Source organism: Notolabrus celidotus, chromosome 9 (genome assembly GCF_009762535.1).
Source record: "Notolabrus celidotus isolate fNotCel1 chromosome 9, fNotCel1.pri, whole genome shotgun sequence".
Lineage (NCBI taxonomy): Eukaryota > Metazoa > Chordata > Actinopteri > Labriformes > Labridae > Notolabrus > Notolabrus celidotus.
In genome coordinates, this window is record NC_048280.1 from 3,739,407 (window position 1) to 3,760,611 (window position 21,205).

General features: G+C 37.2%; 1 protein-coding gene across 1 annotated transcript in view; it reads right to left on the reverse strand.

Moving 5' to 3' along the window:
* The window catches only part of mapk1 (mitogen-activated protein kinase 1), a 55,710-nt gene that overhangs the window by 19,013 nt on the left and 15,492 nt on the right, over nt 1–21,205 (reverse strand). The window lies entirely within an intron of this gene.

Below are 21,205 nucleotides of genomic sequence, written 5' to 3' on the forward strand. Positions count from 1 at the left end.
TTAGCGCAATGACACAGCTCAGCTGAATCAGAGAGCATAAACAGGTCCAAAATATTGCAAGTCAGCAGACAGGATGCAGTGAAATTAAATATGAAGACGCCATGCCACTGCGCACCACGATGCACTCAAAGTGTGCTGCACCACGCAGGAGGGGGGGGAGAGACAGAGCTTTCACTTCCTGATCGAGATAAACCTGACCTGACTGTGGTTTCCCACCAGGTTACAGACACTGAAAACTCACGGTGCAAACTTCTCTGAGCTGGAGCGCTCACAGTGACGACGTGTGAGACTTTGGACGTAGGAAGTTATCTAAGATTCCATGACATGGTTCATCCAAAACATATTTTCTAACAGTTCCAGATTCATGAAATTAAAGGTGACATATCACGCTTTTTTCATCAATATATATATTGGTCCAAGAGGTCCCCAAAACATGTCTTTAAAGTTTATGCTCAAAAAAATCAGATTTTGGTCTGCCTGAAAACCCCTCTTTTTCAGCCCTCCTCAGAACAGGCTGTTTTCTCTCTGACCACGCCCCCTCAGGAAGTGGATGTGCATCTAATGTTTACATGTTGGCTGAATATACACGGCTGCTCACAGACCCGCGTTACTTCAACCCTCTGAATCTGATCCAGAATCTGATCCTGACGGAGAGGCGCCTGCAGCAGGACCTTTCTGAACGATTGGTCACAGATTTAGTGTTTCTTGTTGTTTTATTTATCAGTATGTCGACGTGTGTCTTGGTACACAGCAACGAACATGTAGCTATGTGGCTATGCTAACTAGCGCTAGCACTTTTCCATGACAAATAAAAATCATCCACTAGATCTTCAAATCTGCAGACGTGGGGAGTAAAACCGACCTTTGTGTTTATTAAGACAGCCTACAACTAGCATGCCTCCCTCCTAAGCTCCTTGTTAGCACACATGTGTGCAGGGAATGAAACATGGAGGAGGGGTTGAGTTGTATTTTATACAGTCTATGGGCTGAACAAGCTCCGAGCTCTGACTCCGTGACAGACCGGATATTGTTGTGACGTAACAAAAACACTGAAGTCTGAAACGGCTCGTTTCACACACATTTAAAGAAAGGTGGAGAAATCAGAACAGAGGCAGAATGGATTATTTTCATTTTCAGGGGGTTTGTAGACATGCCAGGGAAACATATTTCAGGTAGAGAACCATTAAAAAGTCCATTTTGCATGATATGTCACCTTTAATAACTACCATGGAAAGGTTTTTTTTTATGTTTCAATAATAAGCCGATTCCACAAATGAAGCACAGTGCAGTAAAAAAATAGAGTTTCACATGTGAGGAAATGTCTGATTGTTTGAGGGCGTCTACACCCAGCAGACTAATTGTACAGTTCAACTCCTCCACACTTTCCCAGGTACAGACACGTCTATTGTTGACTTTCTCGCTCTTTACTCAGGCTGTTTCCACTTCCTCACTCCAACGTAGAAAGAGAGATATCTGAATCGCAACCCTGTGGAGGTTTAACCTGCGATCAGAAATCATCTCATAAGCGCAAAATAAGAAGGTCCCTCAAGGGCTATTTACATATCATTCACCTCACATATTTGAGAGTCGTAAATATTAGTCCAGTTTTGGTGCAAACAGGCCAAACATGCATCCAAACCAAAGCAAAATCAACACCCAGAAGTGCAAATAGCTGCTTCTAGCTTTCATTTCCTGTATTTCTCGGGTGGTCTTGCTTCTCGGTGCCATCACAAACCAAGATCTCCAAAAAGCTGCATTCTAACGGTTTCCTGAAGTTCTCCAGCAGCCTCATTTACATCCAGCCAAGTGTGATTTTTATTTTCTGCACATTACAAACAACAGGAATGAAAGAAGACTGCCCACACAGTACGGGAGAATAAGAAAAGGAGTTGCTATAGTGATGGTGGTGAAGGGACTGAAATGTAAACACAAGTGTGCCAGCCTTCTGTGAGGGAAATATGAGTGACCTTCCTTTCCACTTGTGTGAGAGGAATGTGTGTGTGGGAGGGAGAGAGAGAGAGAGAGAGAGAAAAAAAAGAGTCCTCCATGTAACTGTTGTACAGCAGCAGATACCCTCGTGAACAGAGGAGCAGAGAGCCACTACAAGACTTATTCATCAGAGCTGAGATGTGATCCAGAGCAGAGCCAGTTTGGCACCGACAGACCCTCACATTGTTTTTTTTTTAGAACAGACAATGATACAGCCCCCTGAATTTATTTCTAATGCATTATGTAAACTCAGGAGCAGAATGTCTTTGCAGTGTTCTGCTACATCTACGTGCATGAAGAAACACAAATAGTGCAAATGGCCTGCAGATGAATAGATCAGAACTCTGTTTCATTCTCATACATGTTAATATCTTTGTGTTTGGGGACTGTTTAATGGACAAAACAAAGACAGAGAAATATGCTCCTTTGGATCTTGTGATTGCACTGTGTTACCATGTGAAAATGTGACTGTATTCTGTTTGTGTTGTTTTGTGTGTTGTAACCTATTTTGTCCTGCTGTCTTGGCCAGGTCACTCTTGAAAAAGAGGGTTTAAATCTCAATGAGTCTCTTACCTGGTTAAAGAAAGAAAGAAAGAGAAAGATCTGAAAACATAACTGTGACATCAGGGAAAAAAGAGCTTTCATTTTTAATATTCAACTGTATTCAAATTATTTGTTACTATTTGTAATTATTTGCACCACTTTTGGTATTTAAATATTTTGATTTTTTATGGAACTATTTATCTTATTTTATTTGATAATTCATTGTTTTTTTTAATTTAATTTTATCTATCCATTTCTATATTGTCTGATGTGATGTCTACTTTTTCTGGGACCCTTTTTACTGTCTTTTAAAGCTTTCATTTATGTTTTTATTAATTTATTTGTTCATTTTTTTTATTTATTCAATTGTTTTCTTACTAAATATTTTTATTTAAGTAGATTTCTTTTTTCATTTAATATATGAATGTTTTTTATCTATACTTTTCTATATTATCCGATGTGTCCTTTAATGTTTTTATTTACTTTTTAATCAACTTATTTGTTTATATCATTTTTTATTTAGTTGTTTTCTTACTAAATATTTTTTATTTAAATAGATTCTTTTATCATTCTATAATTTTTTTTTTCATGTTATATATTAATGTTCTTAATCTATCCTTTTCTATATCATCTGATGTGTCCTTTAATGTTTTTATTTACTTTTTAATTAACTTATTAGTTTATATCATTTTTAATTTAATTGTTTTCTTACTACATTTTTTTATTTAAATAGATTTTGTTATTGTTTTATTATTTATGTTTTCATTTACTATGAATGTTCTTAATCTATCCATTTCTATATTATCTGATGTGATGTCATCTTTTTCTGGAACCCTTTTTACTGTCCTGTAAAGCTTTCATTTATGTTTTTATTAACTTATTTGTTTATATCATTTTTTTATTTTTATTTAATTGTTTTCTTACTAAATAATTTTTATTTAAATAGATTTTTTTTATCATTTTATTATTTCTTTTTTCATGTAATATATGAATGTTCTTAATCTATCCTTTTCTATATCATCTGATGTGTCCTTTAATGTTTTTATTTACTTTTTAATCAACTTATTCGTTTATATCATTTTTTATTTAATTGTTTTCTTGCTACATTTTTTAATTTAAATAGATTGTTATTGTTTTATTGTTTATTTTTTCATTTACTATGAATGTTCTTAATCTATCAATTTCTATATTATCTGATGTGATGTCATCTTTTTCTGGAACCCTTTTTACTGTCTTTTAAAGCTTTCATTTATGTTTTTATTAACTTATTTGTTTATATCATTTTTTTTATTTTTATTTAATTGTTTTCTTACTACATATTTTTTATTTAAATAGATTTTTTTATCATTTTATTATTTCTCTTTTCATTTAATATATTAATGTTCTTAATCTATCCTTTTCTATATAATCTGATGTGTCCTTAAATGTTTTTATTTACTTTTTAATCAACTTATTAGTACATATCATTTTTTATTTTATTGTTTTCTTACTAAATATTTTGTATTTAAACAGATTTTTGTATTGTTTAATTTCTTTTTTCATTTAATATATTAATGTTCTTAATCTATCCTTTTCTATATCATCTGATGTGACCTTTAATGTTTTTATTTACTTTTTAATTGTTTTTTTTTCTATATATTTTTATCTAACCAATTATTTTAATTTTATTGAATTATTTATTGTTTTATTTCCTTTTTCCATGTATCTTTTTAATGTTCTAAACTATCCTTTTCTATTATCTCTTATTAAAAAATGTTTCTTGTCCTTTAACGCTTTTATTTACTTTTATTTTCTTATTTTTATATATTTTTAATTTATCAATTAATTAATTCGTTTTAATTTATTATTGTTTTATTTTTATTTTATTTTTTTCGGTATACTGTCTACCATTTTATTCTGTTTAATTTGCGTTTATTCTTTTTAACCTTTTGCACTTTATTGCTGTAGAAAGGTTTATTTTGTCATCCGAATCCTGCCATGCTTTGTTTGTCGAAATACATTGTAAACATTTGTTATAAAAAGGTGCTACATAAATAAATCTATTATTATTATTGTATTAATATCTTTATCATAGGACAGGCGCAAAGGAGAGGAAGGAGGAGATCTAAAATACATAATCTGTATATCAGTAGCAGCAGTTTTGTCCTAAACCTTCATCAGACAGACAGTTTGTCAAACAGGGCCGGATGTCTTCAAAAGGATGTGGCTGCCAGTCTGCAACTAATCAACATCGTGGTATCAGGTCTGAGTCACAGACCAGATAAAATAACAGTGACAGACGACTACGAGTTGAAAGTTGCACATAAATAAATACCATTTGGTTCACTCAATTAAACCTGCACATGACACCCTGTCACAGGACCAGTCTTTTTAACATGCTCTACTGTCTACAAAGTTTAGGACTGATAGGATGCTCATATGTCATTGAAAATGAGTGCAGGAATTTGTGTTTTTAAGTACTTAAAAATTAAGTTTACATTTATTCTAATGGTGGGATCTAAATCCTCACTTACCTCACTACACCACCCGCCCGTTTAACCACCATGGGGTCCAGAGCCTTCAGCCGGTCTGCCCCCCGCCTCTGGAACTCCCTCCCACCAGACATCCATAACATCGCCTCTCTTTCCATTTTAAAATCACATCTCAAGACCCATCTTTTTAATCTGTCATATTCACTCTGATTACACCTCTTCACTGCAATGTATTTGATCCTGTTCATTGTATTTGTATTTTAATTGCACTGTATAATGCCTTGTTGATTTTATAAGCTTAATTTGTATGTTGTTTTTTAAACTATGCCCTGTACGGTGACCTTGAGTGATAAGAAAGGCGCCTTTATAAATAAAATGCATTATTATTATTATTATTATTATTGTATTAAATGGATATTTACCTCAGTCACTGTGACATCTAATATTACAGAAATACTTTTAGTAGATCCAAGATTTAATAAGTACTGCCACTCCAAAATTTTGTGTGAAAAATATTTTGCAGGTAGGCTCCGTTTCAATAAATATAAAATAAAATAAATAATAATAAAATATAATAAAATAAAATATAATGTAATACAAATATACTAAAATATAATATTATAATATATATTACTATGTAATATAATAAAAAAAAATTTAAATGTAACACTTAAAATAAAACAAAGTAAGCAGTAGTTAAAATTGCTTAGAAAAAAATTAATAAAACATTGCATTGATCAGAAATTGATGCAGTCATTCAGGGGAAAGCTACAATATCACAAAACATGATACTGCAATACTCAAGTGAATTCAATTTTAAAAAACTCCCATGATACTTTACAAAATTGACACAGATTGTGGTTTAAATCATAGCAGTAATCCTTTTTTTCCCGACCCTTGAAGTTGAAATGCACAGGAGTCTGTTTGGATGTAAAGAAGGAACATGAACATCTGACGTCAGTGCTGACAAAGTGAAGCCCGTCTTTGTTCTCTCTACATGTCATCATGTTTACCGAGGCGAGCCCTTCAGTTCCTTGTCAGTTTGTCCAGGCATGTAACAGAGGGAACTTTTTGAGGAAGTACAAAGTACACCGTCTTGTGTCAGTGTGTGGCGTTTCTACGAGAGACTCTGCTTGTTCGGCCTTATCACTGGAGGCGTTAACAGGGAATGGTGCTTTCAAGACCATCAGGACTTTTGAATGCTTACGTTTGGATGATATCGATGGGCTTCAAGAAATGTGTGCAGAGTCATGTAAATAGTATGACTGCATAAATCTGGACGAGTCTTATTTTGTGATCAGTTTGTGTTGATATATAGTATGTATATTAAAAGTGACATATCATACAAAATCGACTTTTTAATGGTTCTCTACCTGAAATATGTTTCCCTGGCATGTCTACAAACCCCCCGAGAATGAAAAATATCCATCCTGCCCCTGTTTTGATTTCTCCACCTTTCTGTAAATGTTTGCTGAAGCGAGCCGTTTCAGTTTTCAGTGTTTTTGTTACGTCACAACAATATCCGGTCTGTCACGGAGTCAGAGCTCGGAGCTTGTTCAGTCCATAGACTGTATAACATACAACTCAACCTCTCCTCTGTTTTTCATTACCTGCACAAATGTGTGCTAACAAGGAGCTTAGGAGGGAGGCATGCTAGTTGTAGGCTGTCTTAATAAACACAAAGGTCGGTTTTACTCCCCACGTCTGCAGATTTGAAGATCTAGTGGATGATCATTATTTGTCATGGAAAAGTGCTAGCGCTAGTTAGCATAGCTATACATCTACATGTCGTAGCTGTAGCTGTAGCTGTAGCTGTAGCTGTAGCTGTAGCTGTAGCTGTAGCTGTAGCTGTAGCTGTGTACCAAGACACACGTCGACATACTAACAAATAAAACAACAAGTAACACAGAATCTGTGACCAATCCTTCAGAAAGGTCCTGCTGCCTCTCTGGCAGAGGTCGGTTTTACTCCCCACGTCTGCAGATTTGAAGATCTAGTGGATGATTTTTATTTATCATGGATAAGTGCTAACGCTAGTTAGTATAGCCACATACATGTTCGTAGCTGTGTACCAAGACACACGTCTACATACTGATAAATAAAATAACAAGAAACACTAAATCTGTGACCAATGCTTCAGAAAGGTCCTGCTGCAGGCGCCTCTCCGTCAGGATCAGATTCTGGATCAGATTCAGAGGGTTGAAGTAACGCGGGTCTGTGAGCAGCCGTGTATATTCAGCCAACATGTAAACATTAGATCAACGTGCTGGAGAGCCGAGGCCACATCCACTTCCTGAGGGGGCGTGGTCAGAGAGAAAACAGAGTGTTCTGAGGAGGACTGAAGAAGAGGGTTTTTCAGGCAGACCAAAATCTGATTTCAAAGTGTTTTTTTGGGCATAAATTTTAAAGACATGTTTTGGGGACCTCTTAGACCGATATATATTGATGAAAAAAGTGTGATATGTCACCTTTAAAGGTGCCTTATAGAGTGAGACGTGTCAAATAGAAGTTTAGAGACAGTTCAGTTCAAGTGCTTTACTGAAGCGTAGCTGCAAGTGACCTCTGTCCTGTTGATGAGGGGAACACAATGTGAGCCCATGCTCTCTCTCTCTCCTTTTTCTAATGTTGTTGTTTTAGCTTCATTTAAGCGTTTACATTTTATTATGTGGTTTGCAGAGTTGACAAGTTTCATCACAGTCATTAAAAGTTCCCTCTCTTTTCTTTGTATTCTGCATTATTAAACATTGATTATGGATTTTCATTCTGCATTAAAAATCATCACTAGTAGAAAATATGTTGTAGAGCTCTTGAAAGTTAAATTTGGGGTTGTTTGTGCTCTTGTTTATGTCGTCTTAGTTCAAAAGAAGGTTGCTGCGTCTTGCATTTTGCAGAATAGGTGAGAACCTGACAGGTTTCCAGGTCATCATAGAGCTACTTTAACACATTGAGCTCATTTTGATCCTGAAGAAGCCTTGAGTGTGAAGTGGAACTCTCACACTAATAACAGGTTATTGTGGTCAGCACATACAGAAACAGGAAACATATCTTGATAATCAAAGATGCAGATGCACATGTTGTCTTCAAACTGTGAGACCCTCTCATGCTTGAGATCTTCTCTTTCTAAACTAAGCAGGCCGTGTTGTGTGAACTATTGTGGGCGATTGTGCAGCCCGGGGGCTTTACTACTGCAACCACACAGACGACAAACCAATGCAGAAACAGAATCAGATTAAACTAAAGAAAACACACTTTAAATGTAGAATGAGCACTTAAACATAAACCATGTTAAGACACAAATTCAAAGATCCTGGATTATGTGACGTGGGATTTAAATGCAAATTAATGAGAAATATGAGAACTTCATTTGAAGCTACTGTTTTGATTGCAGCTTGGAAATTAGAGCTGAAAAAACTACAGAGGAGGATGAGGGCCACTGGAAAGAAAAAAAAAAAAAGGTCCAATATATTTTATCATAATTATTGTTCTGAGATTAAATTCAGAATTCTGAGATCAAAGTCCGAATTCTGGGATTAAAGTCCGAATTCTGAGATTAAAGTCCAAATTCTGAGATTAAAGTCAGAATTATGGGATTAAAGTCCGAATTCTGAGATTAAAGTCAGAATTATGAGATTAAAGTCAGAATTATGAGATTAGTCAGAATTATGAGATTAAAGTCAGAATTATGAGATTAGTCAGAATTATGAGATTAAAGTCCGAATTCTGAGATTAAAGTCAGAATTCTGAGATTAAAGTCCGAATTCTGAGATTAAATTCAGAATTCTGAGATTAAAGTCCGAATTCTGAGATTAAAGTCCGAATTCTGAGATTAAATTCAGAATTATGAGATTAAAGTCAGAATTATGAGATTAAAGTCAGAATTATGAGATTAAAGTCCGAATTCTGAGATTAAAGTCCGAATTATGAGATTAAAGTCAGAATTTCCGAGGTTAAATTCAGAATTATGAGATTAAATTCAGAATTATGAGATTAAAGTCTGAATTCCGAAATTAAATTCAGAATTATGAGATTAAAGTCCGAATTTCCGAGGTTAAATTCAGAATTATTAAAATAAATTCAGAATTCTGAGATCAAAGTCTGAATTCCGAGATTCAATGCTGAATTCTGAGATTAAAGTCAGAATTCTGATCTTTTTCTCAGAACTCTGACTTTTTTCTGAGAACAATAATAATAAAATATATTGGACCCTAATTTTTTTTTTCTCCTTTGGATTTAAGTCAGAATTCTGAGATTACAGTCAGGATTCTGACTTTTTCCTTGGAATAATAATGACAAATATATATTGGATCTTAATTTATGTATTTTCTTTTCAGTGGCCCTAATCCTCTTCTGTAGCAAAACAGACAAACAGCTGTGGTTTAAACTTTTGATTTGATCTTTTTCATTAAAATAAATTGAGCTCTAAACTTAAATATCTCCAACACTGCTTTACAGTTTGTCCAACCAGCAAATCCAAAGATATTTGACGGACATTTGCAAGCCAGCTGGTTATTGAGTTGTTCGTTCATGAATTTTGCATGATCAATAGGAGCAGTGAAACCAGAGCTGGCAGCTCTCACAAACCAATTATTGGTGAACTATTGAAGTGGTCAAATTTATATCCCAGTGTAGTTACAGATCATTGCAGAAGTGTGAGTAAAGCTCTGCAGAGATGATGATAACGGTGAACAATCAGTGAAGCGAGCAGTAATCCGGTGTGACTCGGTGTCATGCTACATTAGTTAATGCAAATATAGGACTGCACTGTAAATAGCATAATGTAAGGACCCTTTAATCCTCCTGTACCAATGTGTAACGCTCCTTCCGCTCTGTGAGGGATTTGAAGGCAGCTCTCAGCGTGGTACTCCGTCACGTCTGTGTAGTGTTTGCACGGACTTTCATATCTGCTCCCTCTTGGTATGCGTTGCCCTTAAGCATAGTGAACTTCTCCCCTTCTTCCTTCAACCCAACCCCTTGAAAATAGTCATGGTAACAGCCTTATTGCATAACACAGCAGCGGCTGCAGTGTAAAGCCTTGTATGTCCGTCTCCTTGGAAACAGACCCCCCCCCCCCCCCACCTCCCCTCTGTGCGCCTTCCTACAATGCAGAAGCAGAGGAAACAGGAAAGGCAGCTCAAGGCTGATTCACTGTTGCATACCAGAGCCTGCAGCGTCTACTGTGAGCAGAGCATCTTCATTAAGATGAGAACAGAGATTAAAACACACGATTACATCGTTTAAAGAAATGTGTGAAAGTTTGAGTGGCTGCGTTATCCAGATTGAAAAGCTTTATCGGGTATTCTCAACCATTCCTGGAAGTGTTGATCCAACCATAAGCTACAGCTGCAGGTTAAATTAAAGCTCATGTGAGGAACTTTGAATGACTTGGCCTGAAAGCTATTCCCTGCCGGTGTTTTCAGACGTTAAAAATGTACATTTTAGAAATAACTACACCTCTAGTAAACTGTGTTCATGGCTATTTCAGGTCTTAAAGAGACATCAGCATTCATTTCAGTCTGATTTGCAACCAGCTGAAATCTCCTTACAGTAGCTTTAATGTTTTATTACCGTACCTGACATGTGGTATATCTATCCATATAAGTCCTTCATAATTGTTGTTGTTGCTGTAAACTGTTACGTGAACAAGAAAGACCTCAAAGTAAGGTTCATAAGAAGTCATATAAAGCTAAGTAACTACAGTCCTCACTCAAAGACTAAAAGTATAAAGAATTTAAGATCTCTCAAGACTTTTAGAGACATCCTATGACCTTATATTCTCAGAATCTAAGCCTCTAATCATTTAGCTTTTAAAAGCAAATAAAACAATAACAGCGTCCTGGTTGGAGCCACATTCTACAGCTACAGCTCAAAACAAACAGGTTTTCCCACATATGGGCGCCGGTGTGACAGGCCTGAGCTCCAACCCCCTCTTGTATCTTATTTATCTAACCTATTTCTTTACTTCCAGCTGTAGTTTACCTTGAATGCACTTGTTTATTGCAAAAAACGACTCTACAAGTGACAAAGATTTGGGATTTAAGAACTTTGACTAACACTGCATGCACTAACAGATTCAGTTGCAGTTGAGATCACAGGTATCAAATTCCATTAGTAGGGACGTCCTGATTCCGATCTCAACTATCAGATCAGAGCTGATCTGGGCATTTTTTAATTGATTGGTGATCGGCATTTGAGCCGATCATCTCATCCGATCATTTACGTCCGCTGTCATTGAACACAGTTTGCAGCTGAAGGATAACAAGGGAGTGTAATTGAGTGTTCTGAGGTTGCTTAACTGTGTCTACATAATGGGGAAATAATAAATGGGACATTGATGTAGAACTCAAGCTATGATTTAAATGTTACTGTAGAACTCACATGAGCAGCTCCAGACACATTACAGAAAAACATCTGCTCTACGCACCGTACGGTTAACTCTCCAGGGACATCAATTCAAAAAGACAAAAACAAACACAGGACAGTCCGTTCTCTATACCGGCAACTAGGCATGTTTCAATCTCGCTGTCACTCCTAATATTTACGTTCCCCGTCTCTTAGCCAGGTGCTGCCGTTGTGAATCACGCACTGTCTCGTGAGAGTTGCGTTCAGAGCAGACTCGGATTTAAGTGTGCTGTAATGAAGCACACCAGTTTGGTGGGTGTCATACAAGCGGCAACCTCCGGTCTCAAACTATGAAACCCATGAGGAAGTGTTATAAACTGCAGTTCATCGAGAATCAGCTTCAGGCTGGCTGCAGAAAGACCGGAAACCACATAGACAACAATCATAGACTGTATAAAATATGGACGTAGTATCCGTGACGTCACCCATCTGTTCCTAAGAGCTGTTTTGAAGCAAATCGACGGCAGCAGCCATATTGGTAATGCGGAACTGAACTAGGCAGAGTGTGACGTAGTGTGAGCCTCTTAGCCAATGGCTGTGTGTTCCCGACCGAGAGTCACGTCAGTAATGTCTTTATTTGGGCAAAACTCGTAATCTTAATATCTTCTGAGCCGTCACGTTAGAAAAAAATTCACCCCCTGTACAGTGTGTGCCATTAGAGAGATTAGCTTTGTAGGGCCAAGCCGGTTTTTGAACCAGGCTGTAAACATGTTTATTAATGCAGGATTTTCGATGTATTGCAGTTTATAGCACTTCCGCATTGGCTTCATCGTTTGAGACCGGAGTTTGCCGCTTGACAACAATTCAAAAAAGACGATAAATATCTTTGCAGCATTAATAAACGTGTTTACCGCCTGGTTCAAATTACGGCTTGGCTCTACATAGCTAATTTCTCTATCGGCACACACTGTATTTACCTCACCCTAGGTTGGGCGAAGTTGGGTTGAGTTCAGGATTTCCAATATGTCACCCGCTAATGATTAGCTTCAAAACCACGCTTCAGAAACACATGGATGACGTCACGGATATTACGGCCATTTTTTATACAGGCTATGATGCAGACCAATTAATTATGCCTAGGTAAGCGTAAATCATAGCCTCAATATGAACAGATGAGTTATAAAATGAATCACCCTCTGTACAGTTCTTATGAATACAGAAATCACGCATACAGACCAAGCGGCAACCTCTGGTCTCAAACTATGAAGCCCATGCGGAAGTGTTATAAACTGCAATTCATAGAGGATCCGTTTGAGGCTGGCTGCAGAAAGACCGGAAACCACATAGACCCCAATTCAAAAAGAAGACGAATGCAGCATTAATAAACATGTTTATTAGCTATGTAGGACCAAGCCCTACGTAGCTAACCTCTATCGGCACACACTGTACAGGGGGTGAATTTTTTGCCCAAATAAGGACATGACTGACTTGACTCCAGGTCGGGAACACATAGCTGTTGGCTAGGAGGCTCGAACTCCACCCCTTTACGTCACACTCTGCCTGGTTGAGTTCTGCGTTTCCAATATGGCTGCCCCGTCGATTGGCTTCAAAACGGCTCTCAGGAACAGACGGGTGACGTCACGGATACTACGTCCAATATTTTATACAGTCTACGGTATCATTAGGGCTGGGTATCACCAGGCCCTTGATAGATGGTTGTTAAATAACTGCTCGATATGACTGTTTTGTATCTGAAATCATGAACTTATGTCTAAAGTTGACCAAATATCAGAGTGTGATAAGTCACGATCGCATGGCCTGAACAGATTACTGACTCAACACCCCAGAATACTCATGGTGGGTCCATGACTTTGAAAATCAAATAGTTTCTCATCTAGCCTTCTGGTTTTCTTGTATACCTGTATTTTTTTTTATAATGCAGAAAATGGTGACTGATGGGATTTGTGGAAAAAAAAAAAAAAGAGTCATACTCAAGTTCAAGTCGCAGAAAAGTAAAAAAGAGCATTGAAGTAGCTTTAATCAGAAACATTTGATTTCCTCTTTCTTAAAGGCACTGTGAGGAGTTTTGAACTGGCTGAGAAACAGACTGAAGCTGATACTGATGCTTCTTCATAACCTTTAAGAGCAAAGAAGACCATCAGCATCAAAACTGATGCCTGCTCTGTTGACATTTTTAATGCTTGAATCGTAGACTGTAAATAAAAATGGACAGCGTTGCTCCGCCTCTTCCCGTTGTACAGTTCTGAAGCCAAAAAATCCCTCTCCTGGGCGCCGCCATTGTGCAGCTAGAGCCTGTGAAGCCTTTGTAATAAGCTCCGCCCTACAGCGTAGCGTCACAAGACGCTGTGTGCCTTTTGAAGTTTCGTTCTACGGCGGCTGTGAATCAAAGGAAACCCGGAAGTAAAACCCCGTTTTTTAAACTCTAATAACTAACGAAAAATAAACTTTTCAGAAAAAAGAGGCCTTGAACACAAAACACTCAAATACTAACTACATATAACCACAGCATACGGATGTGAGAAACATTCGTACGACGTGTATTTATTTTTTAAAGTTTGACTGCTCCTCCATTCAAATGAATGGGGGAGACAGATTTTTTGACCTATACTGCAGCCAGCCACCAGGGGGCAGTCACACTGCTGAAAGCCTCACCACCAGGGCCGTATCCGGCACGCTTGGCTTGAAATCACTGAGAGGGGGTAGGTGTCAGACTGGATGATTGACATCTAAATTTGACTGTTGGAAGACAACAGGATAATGTTTTTGTACAAAACACTACTTTTGCATGTACAGGACAAGAGATAAGAGGTATCACTTTGTCCACAGGGGGCGCCAAAATCAATACAAATCAAAAGTTCCTCACAGCAGCTTTAAACTGATTTAAAAATCTGTTAGCGATTTATTGTGACCAACTGGATCTTGGAGCTCAAGTAGATATCAGCTAAATTCAACATTCAGACCTTTGGTTTTTGTTTCCTGCTTTTCTATACTGCCTTGTTTACTAAATGACAAATATGTATATTGTATTGTTTCATCAAGTATGATCAAAGCTTTCACTTTCCCCTCTTTCTTCACACAGCCACAGGATTACACAATTTAACAGGGTCCGCACTTTAAACATAATCCCGCCAAACATAGAATACCTCTTTGTTTAATAAACAGAAAGCTGGCTTTTTGACTTCCATTCATATTTATTATTATCTTTGCAATATTTTAAATATTTTTTTATTAGATGTTGGTGAGTAAACTTGGCTGCACTCCCAGTTTGATCACACTGAATGTATACCAAAAGAAAGGTGGTGTGTAAATAACAGCTGTGTCCACTATAAAGAATACATGATCTCTTAATGCACGCTGAAACACGTATTTAGACTCCACCTGATACAACAGAAAATAATTTTTTTTTTAACATTGAGAAGCTGGAGAGAATCAGACACTCAGTGAGAGGCTTTCACAGGATGTGGGACTTGTTCTTCAAGTATCTACAGGGGCTAGACTTCTCTGAGATCCCTGATTAGGTGATTACCTAGTTTGGCAATTTTTGACAGTGATGTTGAGGGCGGCAGACTGGCCAATAACATTTTCATTTTTTTATTTTCATTATTATTATTATTTTTTTATTTCATTTATTTATCTTTTTAAATTACATTTATTTTATTTTAATATACACTGCTTTATTTTGTTATCTATTTATACATATATTATTATCATATTTGTATACACTTCTCTACATAATTAAAAATTGTAATATAATCTGTACTATTATTATTATTGTGTATCACTTTGTCTGTGTACTGTCTTGGTTTTGTGTTGGAAAGTGATGTTGAGGGTGGCAGACTGATTTTTATTGTATTTATTTCTTAAATTATATTTTTTTATTTTTTTATTTTATTATCTATTTACTATTTTTTATTGTATTTATTTATTTACACATTATATAGAGAAGTTTATACAAATAATATTTTATTTTGATATATATTTACACATATTTGTATAAACTTCTCTATATAATCTGTAGTATTATTATTATTGCTGTTGTTATTATTGTGTATCACTTTGTCTGTGTACTGTCTTGGTTTTGTGTTGTTTGAAAGTGATGTTGAAGGTGGCAGACTGAATTTTATTTTTTATTGTATTTATTTATTTATTTCTTAAAATTATATATTTTTTATTTCATTCTTTTATTATTTATTTAATACTTTATTTTGCTGTATATTTATACATATATTATTTGTATACACTTCTCTATATAATTAAGATTTTAATATAATCTGTACTATTATTATTATTGTTGTTGTTATTATTGTGTATCATTCTGTCTGTGTACTGTCTTGGTTTTGTGTTTGAAAGTGATGTTGAGGGTAGCAGACTGATTTTTATTTTTTATTGTATTTATTTATTTATTAAAATTATATATATATATATATATATATATATATATATATATATATATATATTTTTTGTATTATTTATTTACTACTTTATTTTGCTATATATTCATACATATATTATTTGTATACACTTATCTATATAATTAAGATTTTAATATAATCTGTACTATTATTATTGCTGTTGTTGTTATTGTGTATCACTTTGTCTGTGTGCTGTCTTGGTTTTGTGTTTGAAAGTGATGTTTAGGGTGGCAGACTGATTTTTATTTTTTATTATATTTATTTATTTATTAAAATTGTATTTATTTATTTTATTCTTTTATTATTTATTTACTATTTTATTTTGCTATATATATAAACATGTATTATTTGTATACACTTCTCTATATAATCTGTACTATTATTATCATTGCTGTTGTTATTATTGTGCATCATTCTGTCTGTGTACTGTCTTGGTTTTGTGTTGTTCACATTTAACACAATCTCAACACAGATCTGTGAGAATAATGATTTCTATTCGTCTGAGCCTTCAAATGCAACAGAGGTTTGCTGGTGTGTGAGTAACCCACACGCAGACCGACACTGTGAGTACTGTTTAATGTGAAGTAGAGCTGCCCTCCTATAAAAGCACTTATCTTCTTTCATTCCTCGGCCTATACGCGCTCTGCCACTCCCAGATTTAACTACTGTATGAAGTGCAGCTCTCGCAGACCTTTGTCTCTCTGCATGAGCTCGTTATCAAGAAGGTTCTAGATTTACAGCCTGCAGTCTTTTCTGCCTGATCAAAATACTTTGAATTAAATGTAGTCCCATCTTGTATCCATAAAATGATTCAATGTAGATGATAGGTTTTTTATTGTGTTGTGCTAAAAAAAAATAAAAGGTGCAAAAGACTAATTTTAAGCAAAACCAACTTAGAGATGTTCGAAGACACTAATTTCCTTATTATTTACAGAAAACCCTTAACCCTAAACAATGTCAAATTGGTTTTTAAGTGTGCCTACCATTAGAAGAGCTAGCACCACCAGCCTTCAGTCCTCCTTGCAAGTAAATGTCAACATTCCTCTGCTGGTTATGCATTGCTCTGGTGAAGTAGTGCGCCAGTTTAACCTGTCACAGCCTCCATAAAACTTGAACTCCATCTTGGTTCAACAATACGACCTACATTTTTATTATTTCAAGAGATCATCAGTTATGTCATTGATAAGCTTAGATCCTGTGTTTTATTGCTGCTCTTCCGTGGTTTGATTGTAGTTGCATTTCTTAAGAAAGGCGAGGTCCTTTTGTGTAAGCCTGGTGGCCTGACACACCCTTCTTCCTTCCTTTATAATCAGATCTTCTGCAATGTAATAAATAAATATTCTCTCATCTGTGTTTGTTTACATCCGGGTAGTAGAGCATTATAAAAGTAGCTACCAACCAGAGCTACAGCTCCCTGGCGAATTCTGGGGCTGAATAGCAACAGTGACGACGTTAAACCACCATTAGTTAGTCGACTATATGTCTATCTGGTTCAAGCCCTTCATGGAATTATCATTATCTGGTTAAATATTCACAAATATGAAGAATTTGGTGATTTCCTATTCTTCTTCTTCTTCTTCCTATTAAACAATCAATAATAAAAATGAGTGCTTGTTTGCAGCTAAAACTTATAAAAGATTCAAACATGGCTGCTGCAAATGTTCGCCTTAATGCACTTCATCTACAAACCAAGCAGCAACCTCCGGCCGCGAGTATTGAAGCCAATGCGGGAGTGCTAAAAACTGCAGTTCTTCAAGTGTCCACTTGAGTCTGGCTCTGGAAGTGCTAGAAACCACATACACACTCATTCAAAGAAGACAATCTTTACAGCAGAAATAAACATGTTTACAGCCTGGTTCAAAAAATGTGTGTAGTCTGGATTGCTCATTTCTCTTTTATGGGGTATGAATTTTTTCATAATGTGGCAGTTTTGAAGATATTAAGATTACAAGTAGGGATGCACCGATCCTACTATTTAGGTCCCGATACCGATATCGATACCTGGGCTTTGGTTTCTGCCGATACTGATACTAGCCAATCCGATCCTGGTATTGGTTTAACAATCTCTATTCCTTAAAGCTGGGGTTGGTAATCAGATTTAGATACACTTTTTGTTATACTGGTTAAAATGATATTTATGTCCTGATGGCAATCAATACATAATGTGTTCTTAAAAAAGAGCGAAGAAAAGCTGAGCTACAGCCGGAGTAAACCTGGGAAAACACCAACCAATCACCGTTTTTTGGGTGCCAAAATTTTAAACCATTCAAATCCTGTCCTGCCGTTCTGCCCGCCTCCTGTACGTACATTTCCCCAGTGTTCACTCCCCGTCTCCTGCCGCTGCTTCCCCTGACTCTACTGACTGCCCCTCTCACTCAACCTCGGGCCTGTCCCCTCTGACCTGATGAGGTGCTTTGCTCAGGACTGTAGTCCGGATCAGAGTCTAAAAAGCTCTCACCACGGGGGCTCTGACAAGCAGAAGAATTAATGACATTTAGTAAGTCCTACAGAAATGTAGATGTATTGTAGCGTCCGTCCAGAACCGATTCGTGAACACGTTGAGTTTTAATAACCAGTCACTGTCGGCCGTGATCACGCCAACCAACAAAACAACAATCAATGTTTGAATGAATGAAGAACTTCTCCTCTTGTCTCTCCTCTCTCCAGCTCGCACTCTCTACACCTCTCCTGATGCCTTCACTGACCGTCAACACTGTAGGAATTAAGAGCATCTACACTGAACAGGTTTAACAAACAGTAGAGCTGTTACAGTATTATATATGTGTTATAACTTTTCTCCTGATATCGTGTCACCAGTACAACTGGATAATGCTAGCATGACAGTTGTGAGTACTAACAGCAGCCATGTTTGTTTGTGTTTTTAACTTTCACTATGAGAATGTTTTGGTGAGGACCGGTTTTGAATCAGTCACGATCATATGGTCGCAAGTCAGTGGCGCTCCTGCATGTGAGCGGGGGGGGGGCGTCGTTTTGGAGGAGCTCTGAGGGAGGAGGGGAGGGGTTAGACGGAGTCATGAGGAAAAGCTACATTCAAATTCATGCTAGTTTTCCAAGACTGCCAACCCCAGCTTTAATGTGAGAATAGAATCATGTTTTGGAAACTTCAGGCTTTTCTGACTTTGTCGGAACAATTAAATCCAGTAACCTGTCTGTTTTTTTCACACTTTGAATCCATTAATAGAAGGTTTCTTCCTTCTTTGCAGTCGGCTACAGCTGACTTCCTCCTTGGGCTTCCATAATATTTTTCAGCGTGACTGCCATCCGTGGAAACATTACCGCTGCACATGTTCCGGTGGAGTTGCTAGCAAAAGAAGTGCAACATGCACCTAAACAGCAGAGTCTCTGTAGTTATCCTCCATCATGCTCCACCGGGCAAACATGCACAGACCGGCCGGCGCTGATGACGTAGGAGACGCACATGGCCGATGTACCCGATATCTGATACCAGGATTGGATCGGTGCATCCCTAATTACAAGTTTTACAATTTGAGAGGCACAGCTGACTTGATCAACAGGCTGGAACACTGTTGTTGTTGGCGAGGAGGCTCAAAGCCGCCTCTTTACCTCAGAAAAAGTTAGGTTGAGTTCAGCATTTACAATATGGCACACGCCGATTGGCTTAAAAACAGCGCTTCAGGGACAGATGGGCGATGTCAGGGAGACTACGTCCATTTATTCCATAGTCTGTAGTCAAGACAAAGAAAAGTTAAAAGAAAGACGTCTTTCTTGTGCTCTAACATTGCACAACACTCAAGGCTGCAGATAATACGTCAGAAAAAAGAGCCCTAGTATGAAGAATAGAGTTCATTGAATTAGTCAGTGATGTAAATCTAACATTTAGGCTTTTTGTCTGCAGAAACACGACGACGCTGGCAGCAAAAATGAGTCAAAAACTGCAAAAACTCATCATGACAGCCCTCCTGTGCGCGTATTTCAGTGCATCTTCACTTTCTGCAAGCACGCTCTGATACAAAGACGAGAGCAGGAGATGCTATCAAAGCCATCTGACCACTTCTGCAAGTTTCACTTTGCGTAACATCTCACATAACATTGCTACACAGAGTTATTTTGTTCACTGTAACTCAATCAGAAGGGTTTGTGCTCATTAGAACTCTTCAATATGTGGATGCAACATGTTAAAAGCCAGCATGCAGCAGGAGCAATTTAGAGATAAGATGCTTCCATGAGGCACTGATGATGAACGTCTGATATCAATGCAGCATGCAGCCGAGCGCACAGATCTGCTTATTTGTTGAACCAGAAGACGCTGTGTTCGTCTTTGCGGGCGTAATCACCCAAATTACATCTCCTTGTGAATTGCACAACAGGATTTTTCAGAGTGTCAAGGCTCTCATTTATCTCCTTCCAGCTCCCATTGGCTGCCGAGCGGTGGTACTGATGTCAGAGGCAGAGAGGTTGCCATGGAGACGGGCGCCATGGTGGCATTTCAAGAGGACAGCTCGTGGCAGAGTGAAGCAAAGCGTCGGCAACGGCTGGGAATCAGGGGGGTCAAGGAGCCCGGATCGAGATTAAAAGGAGTCATTGGGGGGAGAAGGAGAATGACGGAGGCAGTGAACTTGGGTTTTTGGATGAGATGTTTACTTTCAGTGAGTTGAGTAAACATAAAATGTGTTCAAGTGGACAAATAACAACATTATTTATGGTCAACGGTAAAAATGGCAGAAAAAGATCTTGTGTTTCCCGGTAAGTAGTTAATCTGACCCAAATATCCTGGTGAGCTCTGTCTCAACTCTAAAAGTTTTAACAAGCAGATAACATGTAAATTAATGTGTTGAATGTTTGTGATCTTAAGGACAATTATGTACGTTCAAGATAAAAAACAACACTCACTACAAACAGCTTTACAAAGTTACAGAATTAACTGTTTTATCCGTCTTTTTGACGCCACATTTCCCAACTTAATAAGATCATTTGAATATTGACTTGTTAGCTTTTGTCCAGAATGAACAAAATGATGGTAAAAAATACTTTAAGATACTGCACAATGGCAGTCTTGTAGCCTTAAGTTACTTTCATCTGCTATTACAACTCAAAAACAGACGGGACAACTTGCAGTGATGAAGAATTAAGCAAAGGGGAAGTGCTAAAAACTGCAGTTCCTTGATGGTCCAGTAGGGGGCTGGCTCCAAAAGCTAAGGAATCTCCACTGGAGTCCATATCAAAGTGCCTTTTTTTCTACAGCTTGGCAACCTGGTACAAAAATGAATGTTGGTCTCGATCATAGACTGTATGTATCCGTGACGTCACCCATCTGTTCCTGAGCGCTGTTTTGAAGCCAATCGATGGCGGCAGCCATATTGGAAATGCGGAACTCAACCAGGCAAAGTTTGAGCCTCTTAGCCAACAGCTATGTGTTCCCAACCGGGAGTCAAGTCAGTCATGTCCTTA